Below are 18391 nucleotides of genomic sequence, written 5' to 3' on the forward strand. Positions count from 1 at the left end.
GAATGTTAATGGTGAAGTTCTGACCTCTTCCAGGTTTTACACTTATCCTGGAGTGGGGTTCTCTTCCCAACTATCCCTATTGTTACAGCTGTTCCTGCTCAGCCTTTCTTCTGCCCACATCCCCAGCTGGAGCCCAGCATGAGCAGGGAGGATTCCCAGCAGCCAAAGGGGGCAACGGGAAAGGTCACACAGGCCACAGGTCCCAGCCCCAGGGCCAACAGCACAAGGACCTGGAGCTGCTGGAGAGAGTCCAGAGGAGGCCCTGGAGCTGCTCCAGGGCTGGAGCCCCTCTGCTCTGGAGCCAGGCTGGGACAGCTGGGAATGTTCCCCTGGAGAAGGGAAGGACCCAGGGAGAGCTCAGAGCCCCTTGCAGGGCCCAAAGGGGCTCCAGGAGAGCTGCAGAGGGACTGGGGACAAGGGCTGGAGGGACAGGACCCAGGGAATGGCTTCCCAGTGCCAGAGGGCAGGGATGGATGGGAGATTGGGAATTGGGAATTGCTGGCAGTGAGGGTGGGCAGGCCCTGGCACAGGGTGCCCAGAGCAGCTGGGGCTGCCCCTGGATCCCTGGCAGTGCCCAAGGCCAGGCTGGACATTGGGGCTTGGAGCAGCCTGGGACAGTGGGAGGTGTCCCTGCCCATGGCAGGGGTGGGATGGGATGGTCCTTAATGCCTCTTTCCATCCAAACCATTCCAAGATTCCCACGAGGGCAGGAACACGGAGATCCCATTCTGGCAGTGGGATCACACCAACCCTCGCTGGAGCTGTGTCACAGCACAAAGCTCAGATTCAGTTCCAGGAAGTGCCAGTTCTCCCTGTGATTGTTCATTTTGGTCACTGCCACCGAGCTGTGACACTGGGTGGGGACACTGAACACACACAGGCTCCTCTCCAAAGGGCAGGAGAGCAGCACCACCTCCTCACATCCTTTGAAACCCAGAGTCCAAAGCAGTGTCCAGCCACAGCAGCACCAGCACTGCCCTCCAACCCAACAAAATGTTCACTTAATAGCAGCTTTCCCACGTTTTCTCCCCAAATCCCCGAAATCCCACAGCACCCTCAGTGCTGCTCAGCACCATGGGACAAGCCAGGAGCAGCTTTTATCCCTATAAATCACTTCCAACCCCTCCTTCCCCACGGAGCAGCTGCACAACCGCAGAGCCCTGGGCTCCCTTCCGCTGCAATTCCTGTGGCATTCGGATTTCAGGCAGGATCTGGTGCCAGCAGCCCAGCACAAATTCCTGCATCTCCCCTGTCCTCTGGGGATTCAGATCCAGCATTATCCGTGCTGGACGCTGCTTTTCATAACCACGCAACAGATCGTGACAAGGCCAGGGTAACAACTCCAGCAGCAAACAGCCTGTTCTCCACATCTTTTGGAAATCAGTTTATATTCCCCATCTTCCTGCTTGTCAGACTTGACAAGAGCATCTCAGAGGATGGTTCAGTCCTGGTACAAACCAGGAAAATCAAATGAACCCATGCCTCCCTCCCAGCAGAGAATGGGGTTGTTGTTATTTATGTTCTGACTCCAGGGTTTCAGGATCAGCCTTTGTTTCCCTGCACTGGTTTAACCCCTTCCTACCCATCTGGCTTTCCAGTTTTGCAGCACTGGGCTGAGCATCCTGGGCACATAAAAGAGGCTTGTGAAGAAAAACAGCAAAATGTAGAGGTTGAACACCTGTTTTAATGCAAAATTCTTAGGAATTGGTCCTGTTCACCTGGAAAACCTGTTTTTGTAGCAGCTGATCTGCACTGGCTCCTCTCTACCTGATTCCTCCCCTGCATCTCAATGAACCTGTATTTTCCCCCTCGTTTCACCTGCCAGTTCCATCCACAGCAATGCCAGCAGGAGCAGTTCTTGTCAGCAGTCCCACTCCTGAATAACAACCTCCTGCCCATTCCCTTCCCTCTGCTCCCAGGAATGGCTTCATTTGGAATCCTACCAGTCTCAAATATCCCCGACATCAAGGTGACTTCCCATCTGGTGGAAGCTGCTGTCATTAATTATTTCAGCTAATTCAGCACCAACATTAAACCTCTGGCTGATGAGGGATTGCAGCATCCACAGCATGAATTCCCTGCATCAGGGAATGCTCCTCAAATCCCTCAACTTCCAAAGGTTCAGGATTTGAACTCCAACAGCTTCCATGTTTCTGAACCAATGACATGTGTGGTATTTCATGTTGCTTAATAGAAGGTGAATAAAAACCAGGACAGGACCCAGGGAATGGCTTCCCAGTGCCAGAGGGCAGGGATGGATGGGAGATTGGGAAGGAATTGTTCCCTGGGAGGGTGGGCAGGCCCTGGCACAGGGTGCCCAGAGCAGCTGGGGCTGCCCCTGGATCCCTGGCAGTGCCCAAGGCCAGGCTGGACACTGGGGCTGGGAGCAGCCTGGGACAGTGGGAGGTGTCCCTGCCCATGGCAGGGGTGGCACTGGATGATCCTTAAGGTCCCTTCCAACCCAAACCATTCCAGGATTTTATGAATTTAATGAATTTATATAATAACAACAATAATAATAATAATAGTAATAGTAATAATTATGATGTCATCATCATCCAGAGGAGCTGGGTAGAGAACTTCCCTACTTGAGGGGCCGTAATTCAGGCTCCACCTCTCACAGCCTCTGACATTCCAGGATACACAACCCTGTACCATCCCCCAGGGATTACAGAAGGATAGGTTTGGGGTTTAATATTCATCTGTCCTGTGCTCCTCAGGACATTTGCTCTCATTCATGGTTTAATTACGAGGGTGTTCTGAGAGCGGAGAACTGGGACCATTTCCTAGTTACAAGGAATATTAGGAAAAGCTGCCAAACCTTAATCAAATTTGTTCATTAGGCTGCAAGAATTATTTAAGAGACTTTTCAGTTTGCTTGCTCCCCCAAGCACAGCAACAACCCCCTGAAAGATATTTCAAAGGCATTTTGTTGGAGCTGTGTCCGGGGCTGCTGTGCCCCGAGCGGCTCCTCCGGCTCCTCGTGCGGCTCATCCGGCCCAGCTGAGTCAGCACCAGAACGGAATCGCTCCCGAGGGAAAGGGGCTTCAAGGACACAGGGGAGGACATTCCCATCTGGCATCTTCCACTGATCTCTCCAAGGCATAGCCCTGCCATCAGGAATGTTCTCTCCACTGCTCCTCGCTGCGATGGCAGCGCACTGCTCAGTGCCTCCATCCTCATCCCCTTTCCTCACCATTCCTGACTCACTAAACACCTTTTTAATGGTGAAAACCACACTTTTCGGGATGTCTCAACAATTTCCAAGAGCAACACTGCAAGAAATTATTCCTATAACTGGTGAGACACTGGCCCAGGGTGCCCAGAGCAGCTGTGGCTGCCCCTGGATCCCTGGCAGTGCCCAAGGCCAGGCTGGACATTGGGGCTGGGAGCAGCCTGGGACAGTGGGAGGTGTCCCTGCCATGGCAGGGGTGGCACTGGCTGGGCTTTAAGGTCCCTCCCAACCCAAACCAGCCTGGAATTCTGTATTTAAGTGCACCAGTGAGAACAAATGACTCCACAATAACCCCCAAACCCACAAACTCCAGGATTTTGTTTGGGGTTTTACAGGCACCAGTGAGGAAAGAGCAAACTCCTAAGTGGTCTTTTGTCTTCTATAACAGCAGCACCAAGAGTCTTGCAGGGACACTCCATGGGCTCAAACTCAGCAGCATTCCCTGGAAAAGCCCCACGCCAGTGTCTGACCCTCTTGCTGCTGGAGCCCCGCGCTGGCCGCGCTCCGTGGCCAGCTCCAAGCGCTTCCCAGGCCACATTCCCAGCCTACTCCCAGCTCTCCCAGGCTCCTGTGAGGAGGGAGCTGAGCAGCCCAAGGCCCACACCAGCTGTAGGTGGCACACCCTGGATTTATCCCACGTGGATCCATCCGTGCCGGAGTGCTCGGTGCAGTGTGAGCTTGGCCAACCCAACCCTGAGCTGTAGAACACTCAGCCAGGACCACCCACAGAGCCCAAAGCACCAAATCTACGTTTGGCAAAGCCCCACTGAAGCCAACAAGTTAAAAAAGCCCAATTTTAAAATAAATTTGCCACCAGAAACCGGGTACTTGCCATGGCTGGATGAAGGACCCAGCGAACAACAGCATGTGGGGTTTGGATGGAACTGGTGTCGGAGGGAACAAGACTCAGAATAAATCAGCAGTGGTGATTTTTGTGAATAAATAGTGATAACGAGATCATCTGTGCCAGAACTACACCCAGGAAAGCAAGATTCAGCTCCTGTGCTAAAGGGAACAACAGTCTCCCTGCACATCTGAGAAAGGATGGAAATGTAACTCATAGGTTTGCCTTGTTCCAGCAGAGTGAGCCACCAAACCCCACTAATGAGGGATGTGTGCCTCCCGGAGCCAAGCCTGGGTCGGTGACGCACACGGAGCGCGTGGGGCAGCCACGGAGCGGGGACGGCTCCTGCAGGGACGCTCAGCCCAACCCGGGGTGTTGGCAGCCCCCTGGAATGGGAACTCTGGGGCCTGAGGAGACTCTTAATGTGTTTTATCCTTCAACTCTCACTTCTCTACTTGCTGGACTCTCCTGGTGGCTCCTACCAGCAGCTGAGGGTACCTTTAAAGAGATGGAACCTGACACAACACAGTCCAAGTGGGTGAGGCAATGGCTTTAAGGGTCTTTTTTTTCCCCCAAAAAGAACAGAGCAGAACAGCTCCTTTACCAGCTGTGTGAAGGCCAAAGGTGCCCCCAAGGCTCAACACTGAACAGTCTGTGCCTTATTTCCTTAAAACTTCCCTGCTTGGACACTGAGCCTCTCTCCAAAGGCCTCTGCACAGTTCTAACACAGCTCAGCAGAACAACATCCCCAGGAGCCTCTGAGCACATCCTGCAAGTCAGTCCAGGGACTGCTGAGGTTGGGAAAGCCCTCTCAGACCATGGAGTCCAACCATCCCCCAGCACTGCCAAGGCCACCCCTGCCCCATGTCCCCAGGTGCCACATCCACAGGGCTGTTAAATCCCTCCAGCAATGGGGACTCCACCCCTGCCCTGGGCAGCTGTGCCAGGGCCAGACAGCCCTTCTGGGGAAGAAGTGGGCATGGCTCCCCACTGCCAGAAGGCAGGGCTGGATGGGATACTGGGAAGGAATTCCTGGCTGGGAGGGTGGGCAGGCCCTGGCACAGGGTGCCCAGAGCAGCTGTGGCTGCCCCTGGATCCCTGGCAGTGCCCAAGGCCAGGCTGGACACTGGGGCTTGGAGCAGCCTGGGACAGTGGGAGGTGTCCCTGCCCATGGCAGAGGGTTGGAATTGAATGATCCTCCAACCCAAGCCATTCTGGACCCCTGTGACCTCAGGAGCCCAGCTGCAGGGACATCCCTCAGGTGACACAGAACACTGAGCAGTCACAGGCAGGAGGGAGCCCAAAGAGACTCTGAAGTCTCCATGCACAGAGACTCCCACCTGGGAGGGACACACCTGGACGGCCCTGGAACAGCCCCCTCTGCCTCCACGAGGCTTTGGGCCAGGGTTAAACCAGTCCAGCCCAAGTGACTCCTGTCACAGCTGCAGAGAGGGGGTGCCCACCACACCCACCACTCCTCCACTGCTCTCCTGAAGCCAAATCCTGATTATGGGTAACTATAAATAGAATTCCTAACCAGAAGGAGAAAAAACCCATCCCACCCACTCCTCAAAAAAAACATCTCTCTGCCCATCTTGTGAATTCCAGTCTGGAAACCACCTGCCTGTCCAACAGCTCTGCAGCACATGCAGTCATTTCCCACTGGAATAACAGGACAACGCAGGGTGGAAGCGATGAGGGGAGGTCATTTACCCCAATCCCCCCCTCCAATTGCACCAGACTGCTCAGGGTGTATTCAATCTTATTCTGAGCATCTCCAGAGATGGAGATTCCACATCTGGGGGCTTCTCCTACAATATCTGATTACCCTCCTGGTAAAAAAAGGAAAAAGCTAAAATCTCACAGCTCCCAAATTCCTGGCAGAAGCTGTTTTACAGCTTTGCTGCAATCTCTCACAAGTCACCCAGCATGGTTTGCTTTCAGCTGCTGCTGCTATTTTCGTTTGCTGACCCATATTCTTATCCTGGAAAAACAGAACTGTCTCCTCTTGTTCACAACTCCCCTGTCACTGATGACTTTTCAGACAGCAACCACAACCACCTCCCTCTGCATGTTCCTTCTTCCAGGCTAAGGAGTCTCATTTGGCCACTGCTTGTACGAGCTCCTCCACTATGATGTTTTATTTATCACACCTCTCATTCTAGAGAGCCTTTGGAGGATGAGGTGTGGATTGACACACTGTACTCAAAGCCAAGCACATGGAATCACGGAGTCATGGAATCCCAGAATGGTTTGGGATGGAGAGACCTTAAGGATCATCAGCCTCCTGCCATGGGCAGGGACACCTCCCACTGGCCCAGGCTGCTCCAAGCCCCAGTGTCCAGCCTGGCCTTGGGCACTGCCAGGGATGCAGGGGTACCCTCTGCCAGGGCCTCCCCACCCTCACAGCCAGGATTTTTTTCCACATATCTTAACCTGACCTTTCCCTCTTTCAAACATAAGGATTTATACATTGACAGTTCTTTCTATTTTTGTTCTCTCTCCGAGTTCCTACAACTCCACTTGCTGGAGGAAAGCCACATAAAAACATCCTTATGCCACCTACACCCTACAAATCCAGTGCACCAAAGTCCCAGCTCGTGTGAGGTGATGCTGAGCTGAACCCAGGAGGGAGCAAACACAAACCTGCGGCCTCCCAGAGCCCTTCAGTTTTGTGTAACAACTCTCACAAAACCTGCAACTGTGTGTGAAAAACCCAAACAGGCACGAAATCTGAAAAGCTTTGCTGTTTGTGTTCCCTGAAGAAGTAAAATGAGGAAAAAGCACTTACAGAAGTGTACCCAGGAGGATCTTTTCAAAGTTAAACTGTGTTACTGCACTGTTCTTTTATAAACCACAGGACTCAGAAGCAAAGCCTCAAACACCAACCAGCAGCTTAGGCAAGAGCAAGCATTCCCAGAAACCCATCCTCCATGCCAAAAGGAAGACCCTGGCAGAACAGATCTGGGGAAGTGCTCCTGTTTTCTGGCACCATGGTAGGCAAAGGAAGGATCTGTAACCCTGCACTGCTTTTTGGGACTGTTGCACCTTGTGTCCCATCCAGAGGGTGCTGGGCACTGCCCAGGCTCCCCAGGGAATGGGCACGGCCCCGAGGCTGCCAGAGCTCCAGGAGCGTTTGGACAGCGCTGCCAGGGATGCCCAGGGTGGGGCTGTTGGGGGGTCTGGGCAGGGCCAGGGGTTGGATCGATGATCCCTGTGGGTCCCTCCCAGCTCAGGATATTCCATGACTTTATCATTCCTTTCTACCTCTAAAAAACGAGCATTTCCATGGATACCTGAGCCTGTACCACCTAAATGCTGTCCCCTCCCAGCAGGTCCCTGTGTCACCTGCCTTGCCCCCGGCCGTGGCTCCGCAGGGAGCTGCAGCTGCATCCCAACGTGAACCAGGCCAGGCATCATCCCCAGATCCCCAGCAAGGGATATTTAGCAGGCTAAGCTGAACTAAAACATCATTCAATGAAACAGCTCCATAATTCTCATCGGGATTAGAGTCATCAGCTGAAAATCCATTAAGAAAATAGATTAAGCAATAAGGCAATGACCAGCCTTGCCTTGGCTCTCCCTCTCGAACGTAAACAACCCCTGCAACAAAACCTGCCCATGTGGAACCATGGAGAGGCACCAGCTCCTTCCTCACCCATCAGCACCCCGAAAGAGTGGCTGCATCCCCAAACCCACCCTCAAAAAAAGCCTTTTTGTGTAAAGCTCTTATAAAAAAGTGTTTACAAATACAACAGATCTTCATTTGGGAAGAAATACAACCCTGAGCTGCTTCCTCCTCTCCAGAAAAGGCTAAATCAACATCTCCTGCTTGACCCAAATACAGAGGGCTCAGCATTTTATTTGGCACCAAATGCAACTCAATCATCGTGTACATTTTCCCTCATTATCAAGAACTGAGAAGAAACCAGATGTCCTCTTTGCCTGCATTTGTAAACCTAAGGCTCCAGGATTATTAAGACTCTATTTTTACCCTGGCAAGGGAAATCCTAAATCAGAACTTGTTCTTCTAGAACAACCTAAAGCACTTCCCACGTTTATCCAACAGGGCATGAACTGGAACTAAGCAGCTGCTCCGAGTAACACCTCCCCTGTGTGATCAAAGTGATCCCACCAGCAAAACCACAACTGAACTGGAGCTCCTTGGGCAGGATATCCAGTGAGGGGCAGGGAACAAACAGGGCCTGAACTCCTGTTTCAGCCTGGCCCTAAAGCTGAACGTTGGTGAAACCTCAGAGAATCTCCAGGTGGCCACTCGAGCTTGGGCAGTGCTTGGACCAGGGGACACCCAGGGCATTTAATGGAATTCAGAGATTCCAAGGCTGGTTTGGGTTGGGAGGGGCCTTAAAGCTCCAGTGCCACCCCTGCCATGGGCAGGGACAGCTCCCACTGTCCCAGGCTGCTCCCAGCCCCAATGTCCAGCCTGGCCTTGGGCACTGCCAGGGATCCAGGGGCAGCCCCAGCTGCTCTGGGCACCCTGTGCCAGGGCCTGCCCACCCTCCCAGGGAACAATTCCTTCCCAATCTCCCATCCATCCCTGCCCTCTGGCACTGGGAAGCCATTCCCTGTGTCCTGTCCCTCCAGGCCTTTGTCCCAAGTCCCTTTCCAGCTTTTCAGTGTCTGAAGGCATAAAACTGCTGTTCCACACTGTTCAAAATGCAAAATACAGACAGTCCTGCCTCGGAACACTTAAGCACAAAGCTGTCACTAATGAGCCAACGACTCCCAGGTCAGGTTGCTCAGTCTCCCCCAATTCCAAGCAGGCACAGAGCAGCTGCAATCCATTTCTGTCTTTTCTTCCCTACTACAAACACGACTTCCTGTGGTGAGGACCTGTGAGCCCCCAGCACCAGCACTGCACTGCTGGTTCCTTACAGGGAGCTGGGGCTGACATTCCCAACCCCATCACCAACTTTAATCAGTGCAAGCCTGAGGGTGGGGCTCTCACACCCTCACTGTTGTCTTGGATTCTGTTCTCATCTAAACCACAGCGTTCTGCTGGGAAAAAAATCCTTCAGGAGAGCTGGAAGTTATGCTGGACTTTGCTTACGGATTATGAAGAAATCTGAGTTGGAAACCCAGGATGGTTTCCTGATGCAAACACTGAGCTGGTGTTGGGTGTGACAGACCCAGCCTGGAATTCCTGGTGCTTCAGAGCAGACAACATTCCAGGGAGATGCCAAGGAAGCGAGAGAAGGAGGAAGGTGAAGGCAGCAGTGGTGAAGGACATCACTTATGGCAGTGACACCTCTGGAGGTGACACTGGGCACACACAAATGCCAGCAAATCACACAACACTCAACCATGAACGGGGTCAAACCTGTCCTTGGTGCTGGGAACAACACAACCACTTGTTCAGGGAGATCGGATTCCTGAGGAACTGAGGGAGCTGGGCAGATCCTGGGACTCAGCTCTGATCAGGACTAATCTGCAGCCAGGATCTCCTGCCTTAAAATACCCGCTGTGGGCACGCGAGGGGCTTGACTGGGAGCGCCTTCGGGGCTGTTGTTAAAGGAAATGAAACTAAAATTAAACTAAATGTGCCATCACCAGATGGGCTTTAAGGTCCCTTCCAGTCAAACCATCCTGGGATTCTGTGATCACACCAACACCCACCTGTCTGCAAGGAAGAAAGGGTTTATGTGCAATTCTACATCGCCTTAAAAGAACACCGGAGGAGCAGATATTGAGCAAAAAATCCCACAGCCCTGGGTGGGCAGAACCAAGGAAGCCTGCTTTAGGTGGAGATACCATACAAATGACTGGAATCAGGCTGCACAATTGTTTAAAGTATTTTTAGGATGAAAAAAGGTGCAAGTGACAAAATTTGTTACCCCAGATGTGAGCGCCGAGGTCAGTGTGAACAGACAGAACAGGCAGAAAAAAAGAGGGATTAACAAAAAGCAGGAAAAACCTTTCTGTCAGATAAAATGGATCCATTGGCCACTTGCCTCATGACTGGATGGAGACCTGCAAGGTGAGTGCCAGGATGAGGCAGGGGAGGCTGACAAGGATCTCAGGATACGGGACTGGGCCGTGAATGAAAGGCAAAGAGTGGATTTAGCATCAGCTCCACCTTCCAGCCAGCACTGCCTGCTCGGGGGAGATATTTTTACTATAACCACCTCTCTGCTGGCTAACAGGGGAGAGGGAAAAATCCTCAGCACAGTAAGTCTGAAAGCTTTTCAGGGACATCTGAGGAATTCCTGTCTGGTTTCTCTTGCATTCTGAAAATCCTCTAAACTGCACATATAGAAAACATTTAGTTGCATTTACTGCAGAAGAGGATAAATCCAGAGATTAAAAGAGTAAAAATTACAAAGAGTAGAAAATAAGTTAAAATTCTATGATATTCATGCCTGTGAGAGCTCTGCCAGCTCAGTTGTCTCTCTATCAGCTCACCCAGATCCGTGGTTATAAGGATGACAAACAAGCTTTTAAAATAAAGATTGTGAGAGCAATTTTAAACCAAATGCTAAAAAACCCTTGGCAATGTGAATAAACCATCTGCAAAACATAACCCAGCCAGAACACTCGGAGCAGTCCCATCTCAGTGACCTTTCCATCACTGATGCTCAGCCCCTCTGGGGAAAACATGTCAATCCACTTCAGATGAGGTTTTAAATGTCTGTCTGATTTAAAGATCCCACAGAGCTGTGCTTTCAAACAACTGCCCCTTGAGCTGGACAGAATTCACCAGCCAAGCCAAACTGGGCCTCCCAGGTGCCCAAAATATGAACCTTGTTGCTGATTTGTCTTGTTGTAGTTAAATCTCGGTGTCAGGGCAGGCGTCGTCAAATCCCACCACCCAAAAAAAACTGGGACATGGAAAGTGTCAGCAAACCCCTGAAACTCTGTGACATGAAAGGTGTCATCAAACCCCAAAAAACCTGGGACAAGAACAGTGTCATCAGCCCCATACCACCACAAAACCCCTATGGCTATGAAAGATGTCAGCAAATGCCCAAAAATCTGCAACAGGAAAGGTGATGGCAAACCCCACCACCCCAAGAACGCCCTGACATGAAAGGTGTGCAAAAATACAGTCATTTTGGGTTTTTTCTGTTCCACATCTGCTGCCAACATCTCTTTACTCCTGCCATGTTTCAGTTCCCATGACAACTGATGACCTTCTAATGTTTAGGTACAAAATCGAGCGCAGGTGAACACGGAACATGAGGGTCTGACCTGAGCCCAAGGGAACACCCCCAGGTGTCCTGTCCAACCCTGGCTCCAGCCAGGACCTCCCTGTGACCACCACAGGGGAGCTGGTGGCCCCCACCTGCCTGCCAGGAGCTGACAGCTCTGCTCAGGCTCCGAGGAGCCAGGGCTGCACTCCTGACGTGCTGCCACCACTTCAGTCACGGCTGCCCGAGCTCCTCAAAATCTGTCCCTCGAGTCGACCATGAGGAACCAGGGAACACTGAGAGGATGGAAAGGGAAGAATCTCCCCATCCTCAACACCCCTGGATCCCTGGGAGTGTCCCAGGCCAGGCTGGACAGGGCTTGGAGCAACCTGGGATAGGAGAAAGTGCCCCTGCCCATGGCAGAGGTGGAATGGGATGAGCTTTAAGGTTCCTCCAACCCAGCCCATCCTGGGATTCTGTGGTTCACTGAAAAGCTGAGACACATTGGCAGAGCACAGAGGCGAGTTTGTACTGCCCAAACCTTGTTCCACAGCTACCCAAACACGAGACTGGAAACTGAAGAACCTTAGAGAAATAATTAGAGAAAACAGAACTCTAATTAGGCACAGCAGTGATGAGTGACCGCTGGCTGAAGGGCGATGACCAGAGCCCGGCGCGGGCAGCAAGAGCCACCCGAGTGACCAGGGGGTGTCACTCACACACCACAAACCCAGAGGAGAACAGATCCATGGCTCTGTGAGCACAGCCCCTCAGGGCTGCCCTGCCCCGCTCAGAGGGCTCAGCTCACCCCAAGTGTTTTGGGGCTCTAGCCAAGGAGCTCACCCCCCTGCACACCTGTGTCTTACCCCCACCTCCCATGACAACGTGACAGCTCCCGTTTCACATCAGTCCTCGGAGGGTCTGACAAACCAGCTGGCTACAAAAGGATGCAAAAATTCTCATGCAAATCTTTTGTCTTTATCCCCTGACACATTTTCTCTCCTCTCGTTAATGTGGGTGACAGACAAAGCACAAACACCGTCCTCACATCCAAAATCCGGGCAAAAAAGCAGGTTTATTGCTGGCTGGGGCTGGCAAGGGGGACACAGAGATGTTGTTCCAGGCAGGAGAACAAAGATTAACTACTCTTCTCACAGATTTTAAATCCGGGAAGAGTGACCTCATACACCACAGCACTATTGAAACAACAAACCCCACAGAATACAACAAGCTGCTATTGACCCTTGGAATGGGAACGGCTCCATTCAAATGGGGGGTTTGGGAAAGAGCTTCCAGAAAATGACGGGGAAATTCCACTTTGAATTTCAGCACCGGGAAGAGCTTAACTCCATAAATCATTCCACCCATCACTCTAGTGCTGCCCCTCGAACAGAAACAGCAAAAGGTGCCAGAAGCTTACGGGAAAAGCACGATCCGCTGATTTTTCTGGCATGGGCTGAAAGGTTTTAACTTTGATATCACCCTGCTCTCACAATACAGCTCGTGATCAGGGGGTGCCTCTGCTCGGGGGAGGTGTGGCAGGAGGGTACCCAGGGGGAGACCGGTGCAGACCCCTGTGGATGCCACTGCTCAAGAGCAGCATCCCAACAAGCCATTAACAGCTGCCGCTGCACCAGATGCTGTGCAACCAGCCAGGCAATAAATTTTTCCCATTTCCCCTCCATTTTTATGTGTCTAAAAGCCCGTCCTTTGTTCTGACTGCCGAGTACGGCCGGTGCCGGTCTCCCAGGTGCACCCTCCGCCCGCCCTGCGCCTCCGGGCTCTAGAAAGTCACTCGGCACTTCCCGGCTCCTGTCCGCTCACTGCCCAGGGAGGTAAAAATTAGTAACATACCATCACGTGGTAAATCTCCTTGCTTGGGAGACGGAGAGCTCTGCACACTGCTGACCTCGATTTCTTTTCTTTCTAGAGGAGCCGTTTTGCCGGCTTCCAGCTCGGCGCCTTTGCTTTTGGGAGCACCGAGCCCCGCTGCTCCATCGGTGCCGTTCCTCTTGTCCCTCTTGCCCGCCGCCTCCTGCCGCTCTTTGTCCTGGCTGCCGAGCTCGGGGATCTGCTCCAGCTTGCTGTGGAACGCGCTCGGGCTGCCCAGCTCTTTCTTGAGCGAGTTGCTGCCGTTCCACTCCTCTCGCTTCTTGGCCGCCGGCTCCTCGTGCGGCGGGGCCGGGGGCTGCGCGGCGGCGCCGGGCACGGCCGGGCTCGGCGGGGCTGCGGGGCCGGCCACGGCCGCCTGCTCCTCGGCCACCGTCAGTGACCTCTTCATCGGGGCGCTCGGCTTGCCGGCCGTGGGGCTGCGGCTCTGGGTCAGGCTGCTATTAGGAGAGAGCAGCCCAGTGGCGACGTCTTCTCTAAGCACCGGCTCAGGGTATTTATCGGCCAGGTTAAGGGTTAGGGGCACCGACAAGTGAGAGCACTCTGACATCGCACGCCTCATCGCCTTCCTCTGGTGGGCAGCCCTGGCCAGCAAACTGCCCTCACAGCCCAGCTGCTCTTCCATCTCCTCCTCCATCTCGGGGCTCTCGCTCAGGTCACTGCTTTTGGACTCATCCTGGGCCAGCTCCACGGTGGTGGTCGGAGGGGCTGCTTTGGGTGCGGGAGTGGGGGAAGAGAGCCCGCTCTGCCCGTAGTTGTCATTAACCACCCCGAGGACACAATAGCCGGGAGCTCCATCTTTTTTCACGGCCGCTTCTTTAGACCCCGAATCGTCCGGCAGGATAGGGTGGAAATTGGGGTTCCAGACGCTGATTTCCTGCTCCTTCATGTATTTGCTGGGATCGCTCTCCGACACGGATAGATGGGGCAGCTTTGGCTCTGCCTGGCATTTGGTCTCCATCCCAGCTTTACCCACGGCTTTCTCTTGGTCGGTGATGGCTTCATTTTTACCCAGACCAGGACCGGGTTTTTCGGCCGCTGCCTGTCCCACGAGAAAATCGGTCGCTTTAGGGTTCGCGAAGTTCCCTTCTGCAGAAGGAAAGGTTTCCGAAATCAAGGACCAGCTCTCAAGGTGACCTGCAGCCGCCTGGTATTTCTTGCCCGGCACCTCAATTTCTCTTTTGTCTTTCTGAGCTATTTTTAGCTCTTTGTCTAGTTTTCCCTCAAAGAAGCAGAGCTTGTCCTCATCCGTGAAACCGGCGTTCTTAACGAGCCCGTCCTTAATCGGTCCCCCCGAGTTCACGTTCAAGCCAATCTCATTAAGCTTCCCCTCCGTCCTCTGCCACTCGAATTCGGTTTTGCCGAAGTCTTTCGGGGACTCCATGCGGTGGAAGGCTGCCGGGAAGCTCTCGGGGCTCTTGCCCTTGCCCAGCGGGCTGTACTCGGAGAGCGGGGCTGGCTGCTGGTTGGAGAGGGACATCGCGGCGGCTCGGCTGCCTCGGCGGCTGCAGCGCTCGGCGCGCCGGGCTCGCTGCCGTGACGACACAGCGTGCCCCCGGTATTCGTGACAAACCCCGTCCTCCCCACCCCCTGCGCCGTCGCCTTCACTTACTGCAGCCAGCCACTAGTTCAAAAGAAACCGGCAGGTTGCATCCTTTTGTGGAAAATCCTCAGGAATTCACTTGGGGAGTGCGAACGCCGGGCCCTGGGCTGAGGCTGGCGTGGGTTTAATCAGCTCAGGGGAAGGGTTTTGCTGTGAGCAGCCTTTGGGGGGTCCCGACACGTTTGGGGGGATTTCGCCCTCTCCTTTTGCTCTGCCAAGCTCGGCTGTGATCGATGCTTTCATCAGTATCAATTCCTGCTGATGAGCCGTTCCAAGAACACGAAGGAACCAAGGTCAGCAATTCCCCCCGCAAACAAAACCAAAACACGCCCCCCCCCCAGCCCAGCCCTGAAAGCACACTGCAGAATGAGCTCTTTCAGCACAAGGGCTTTGTTTTCTGTGAATTTTAATATATTCTTCTGGAGTCAACAGTGATCACAAGTCCTGCTGTAATGAGGATTTCACAATTCACAAACCGGATCGCTCCCGTAAGCAAGAGGACAAAGATGAAAAGGACGGGATGGGACATGTTTGGAAACGTCCTGGAGTCTCAAATACTGCAAGATCCATTTTAATTATATTTTTTTGAACATGAACATATCTTACAATATTTTTAGCTAATTTTTATCCCATATATCTATGTTTTGAAACAGCTGCCTCTTGGGGTCCACAGAATTCACCAGCCAAGCCAAACCTGTGCCCCAGTTGCCAAAAATATGAACTTCATTGCTTGTTTTCCCAGTTGCAGGTGGGTTTTTTCTGTCACACTTCATTCACACCAGCATTGCACACTTTGTGTTGATCCACCCCAACCCAGCCTCACCCACCTCTGACGTGCCCTACTCAGCCACCTCTGCTCCAGGACCCCCCCAGAGCTTCTCCAACTGGGAGTCCTGATTTGGACACCAATTCCCTGGCTAAACTGGGCTGGAGGTTGCTCAGAGGCTGCATTAGCACCAAACTGCAGATTCAGCTTTTATTCTTAAGTGTCTGGTGCAGCTTAATCCTTGACTGAGGCAGATTTTGCTCTCTGAACCAGGGTCGCAGCACACCAACCATCCCGGATAGCGACACACTCCACCCGGGAGAAAATGTCCTCAGAGCTCATGGAAAAGGCCTCCCCTGCTCGAGCTGAACTGAGAGAAATGTATTTTTATACCCAGAGCCTGCAAGTTCCACAACGCCCCCTGAATTGAACCTGCTGTGAGAAATGCTACAATCCACACATTTATCTGCTTGTATTTAAGCTTGGGATTTAAGGCACTGCTATATTTAAAAACAATGACTAAGGAACTGTAAGTTATATGAATCTTTCCTGACAGCCTCTAATTAACCAGAATAGTTCCACCCACAACCTTCACTTCTCAAAGAGCCTCAACAATTTTTCTCTGCTCTAAAATATTCCGAGGTGTCTTGCTGTGGGAAACGGGCTCTCAGCTCACGGCTCGTGCTCTCCCTCCTCACTGATGTAGGACTAATGTTTGCAAGCACTTGCTCACTCTGAAAGTACTGACTGTGCTCCCCAATCTGGCAGGCCTTGAGTTCCTCTAATCCTGTGTAATTACTGTTATTCCTCCATTGCTCACTCAATCCAAACCAAGATTTTTTTACAGGAAATCTCAATCCATCAGAGATCCCTTAAAGCACTTCCCTCGGAGTGAGGACAGCCCTGTAAAGCTCTCTGAAACCACCTAGGAGCCTTTTATTTGATTTTTTTTTTTAAAGCAAACATTTACCATTTCTAACAGAGGAGAAAACCCTCTTTGATTTTGGGGCTGGTACTTCAGAGCCCGGGATCATGGAAGGGATTTGCATCACTGGAAAGAAACGCCTGACTCCATGTCAGTGTACAGCCCCCGCTGCTGCTTCATTAAATAACATCTTCTAATGCAGGAAATGAACCACAGTCAATACCTGGGATACTCAGAAGCAGGAGAATGCTTAGCTATGAAAAATCTCCAAAGTCATCCAGCATTTAATCTCTCAGGACATTAATGGGGGTAATGCAGAGTTCATACACTGAGAGCTTTCCAACAGCTTCCTCCTGCCCACAGCATGCTGCTCCCAGATCCCTTCCCAGTTCCAGTGCCCTGGCCTCTATCTTCTACCCAGTTCATTTCTTTTCATTTCCATTTATGAATATTCTGCCTCTGAAGCTGTGCCACAGTGGTTGTGCAAGGCCAGCAATGGTCCCTCGCAAGCCATGGCCAGCAGCTCTCCCACCAGAGCTTTGGTCCCTGTTGATCCTTTACATTCTTATAAACCTTCAATTCTCTGAAGAACTAAAAGGCAAACTGGCCAATGAAGATGAGCCAGAAAGGGTGGGAGGATGTTCAGAATACAGACTTGGGCAGACTTTGAGAGGTAACTCAGACAAGGGAGGGTCTCACTGGAGCAGAGCTGGGTTGGAAGGGGGAGTCAGACACTCTCAAAGGAGCCCCAACCACGACTTTCACCCTCAGTTCAACTTGGAGGAAGGTTTCACACTCTTCAGATACCAAATCTGGGGTTTCCCACTCCCTTGGGCTCTCCACCACCTTTCATGTCAGGCAGGAGCAGTGACAGCATTACAAGATCCTGTAAATCAGGCCCTGGTCCAGCTTCTGGATGTGGAGCTTCCCCCACTGCCTGAAGCTCCCCACTCCCTCCCAGAGGTGAGAGCAGCCTGGTCACGAGGAGGAAGGGTCTATTTTGCTTGTTCACCTCCTTTCATCCTCATTTCATCCAGCCCTTCCTTGCAGGAAGAGCTGACAGAAATGAGCCAGTCCGGGATGCTGAGCACGCCCAGCACAGGTCTCAGTCCCAGCACCAACCACCTCTGCAGCCATTAGGATCTACTGGGATGCTTTTTTGATCCTTTTCCAAGGGCAGCCATCCCCAAGGGATGTCTGTGCCCTCCCTGGGCTGTTCCAGGTGGAACTGGGCTGCACCAGTCTCCGGAGTGGGTGGAGATCACTACATCCCACGTCAGCTCTGGTACCCAATCTGCAGCCTCCCAGCCTCAGCAGATGAATCAGCCTAGTGCTTCTATTTTTGCTTCACTCCCGAAGCTATTACTTATCCCTGTTAATGCTCTGGGTTTTTTTTTGCTTTAATCTAACACAATCATTTCTGTACAGCCTCTTGCACTGGTTTCTAAGGCAACATCACTTTCCAGGACGATGAGCTCCTCCATTCCAGTCATTGGTGTGGTCTCTAATTAAGAGTTATTACCAAGAACAGCAATCAGAGCAACCAGAGCCATGAGGACATGCTCTGTGTGTCCAGGAAACTGTGATTTACACAGCCCCTGCCCCGTGTGCTCACACACACACACACACACACATGGGCTGTGCTGCTCAGCCTGTGGAACCAGCCTGACACCCCTGCTCAACTCATGCTTCACTGCTTCCCACAGGCTGCAAGAAGCCAGGCCAAAGGATAAAACTGGAATATTTAGGATTCTGACCATCAGCTTAACATGGCAAAGGTGTGGAGTTGTACAAACCTTAAACACAGCCTCATGTTTTATAGGACGGGTCGTTTACAGATCAAATCCTGCTTTAGAATTTACATCAAAAATCAGAGATCAGCCAAAACCAGAAATCAAACACAGAGTGTTTCCAACTCAATATTTGCTTATTGTGGGGTTATTTGATAGTGGAAACCGAGAAGAGGCAACACAAAGTTCA

At 52.3% G+C, this 18391-nt stretch overlaps 1 protein-coding gene across 9 annotated transcripts in view; it reads right to left on the bottom strand.

Annotated features, from left to right (window-relative positions):
• Window positions 1–18391, bottom strand: part of MAP4 (microtubule associated protein 4) — a 150863-nt gene that overhangs the window by 26182 nt on the left and 106290 nt on the right. The window lies entirely within an intron of this gene.

Source organism: Coloeus monedula, assembly GCF_965178545.1.
Source record: "Coloeus monedula genome assembly, chromosome: 1".
Lineage (NCBI taxonomy): Eukaryota > Metazoa > Chordata > Aves > Passeriformes > Corvidae > Coloeus > Coloeus monedula.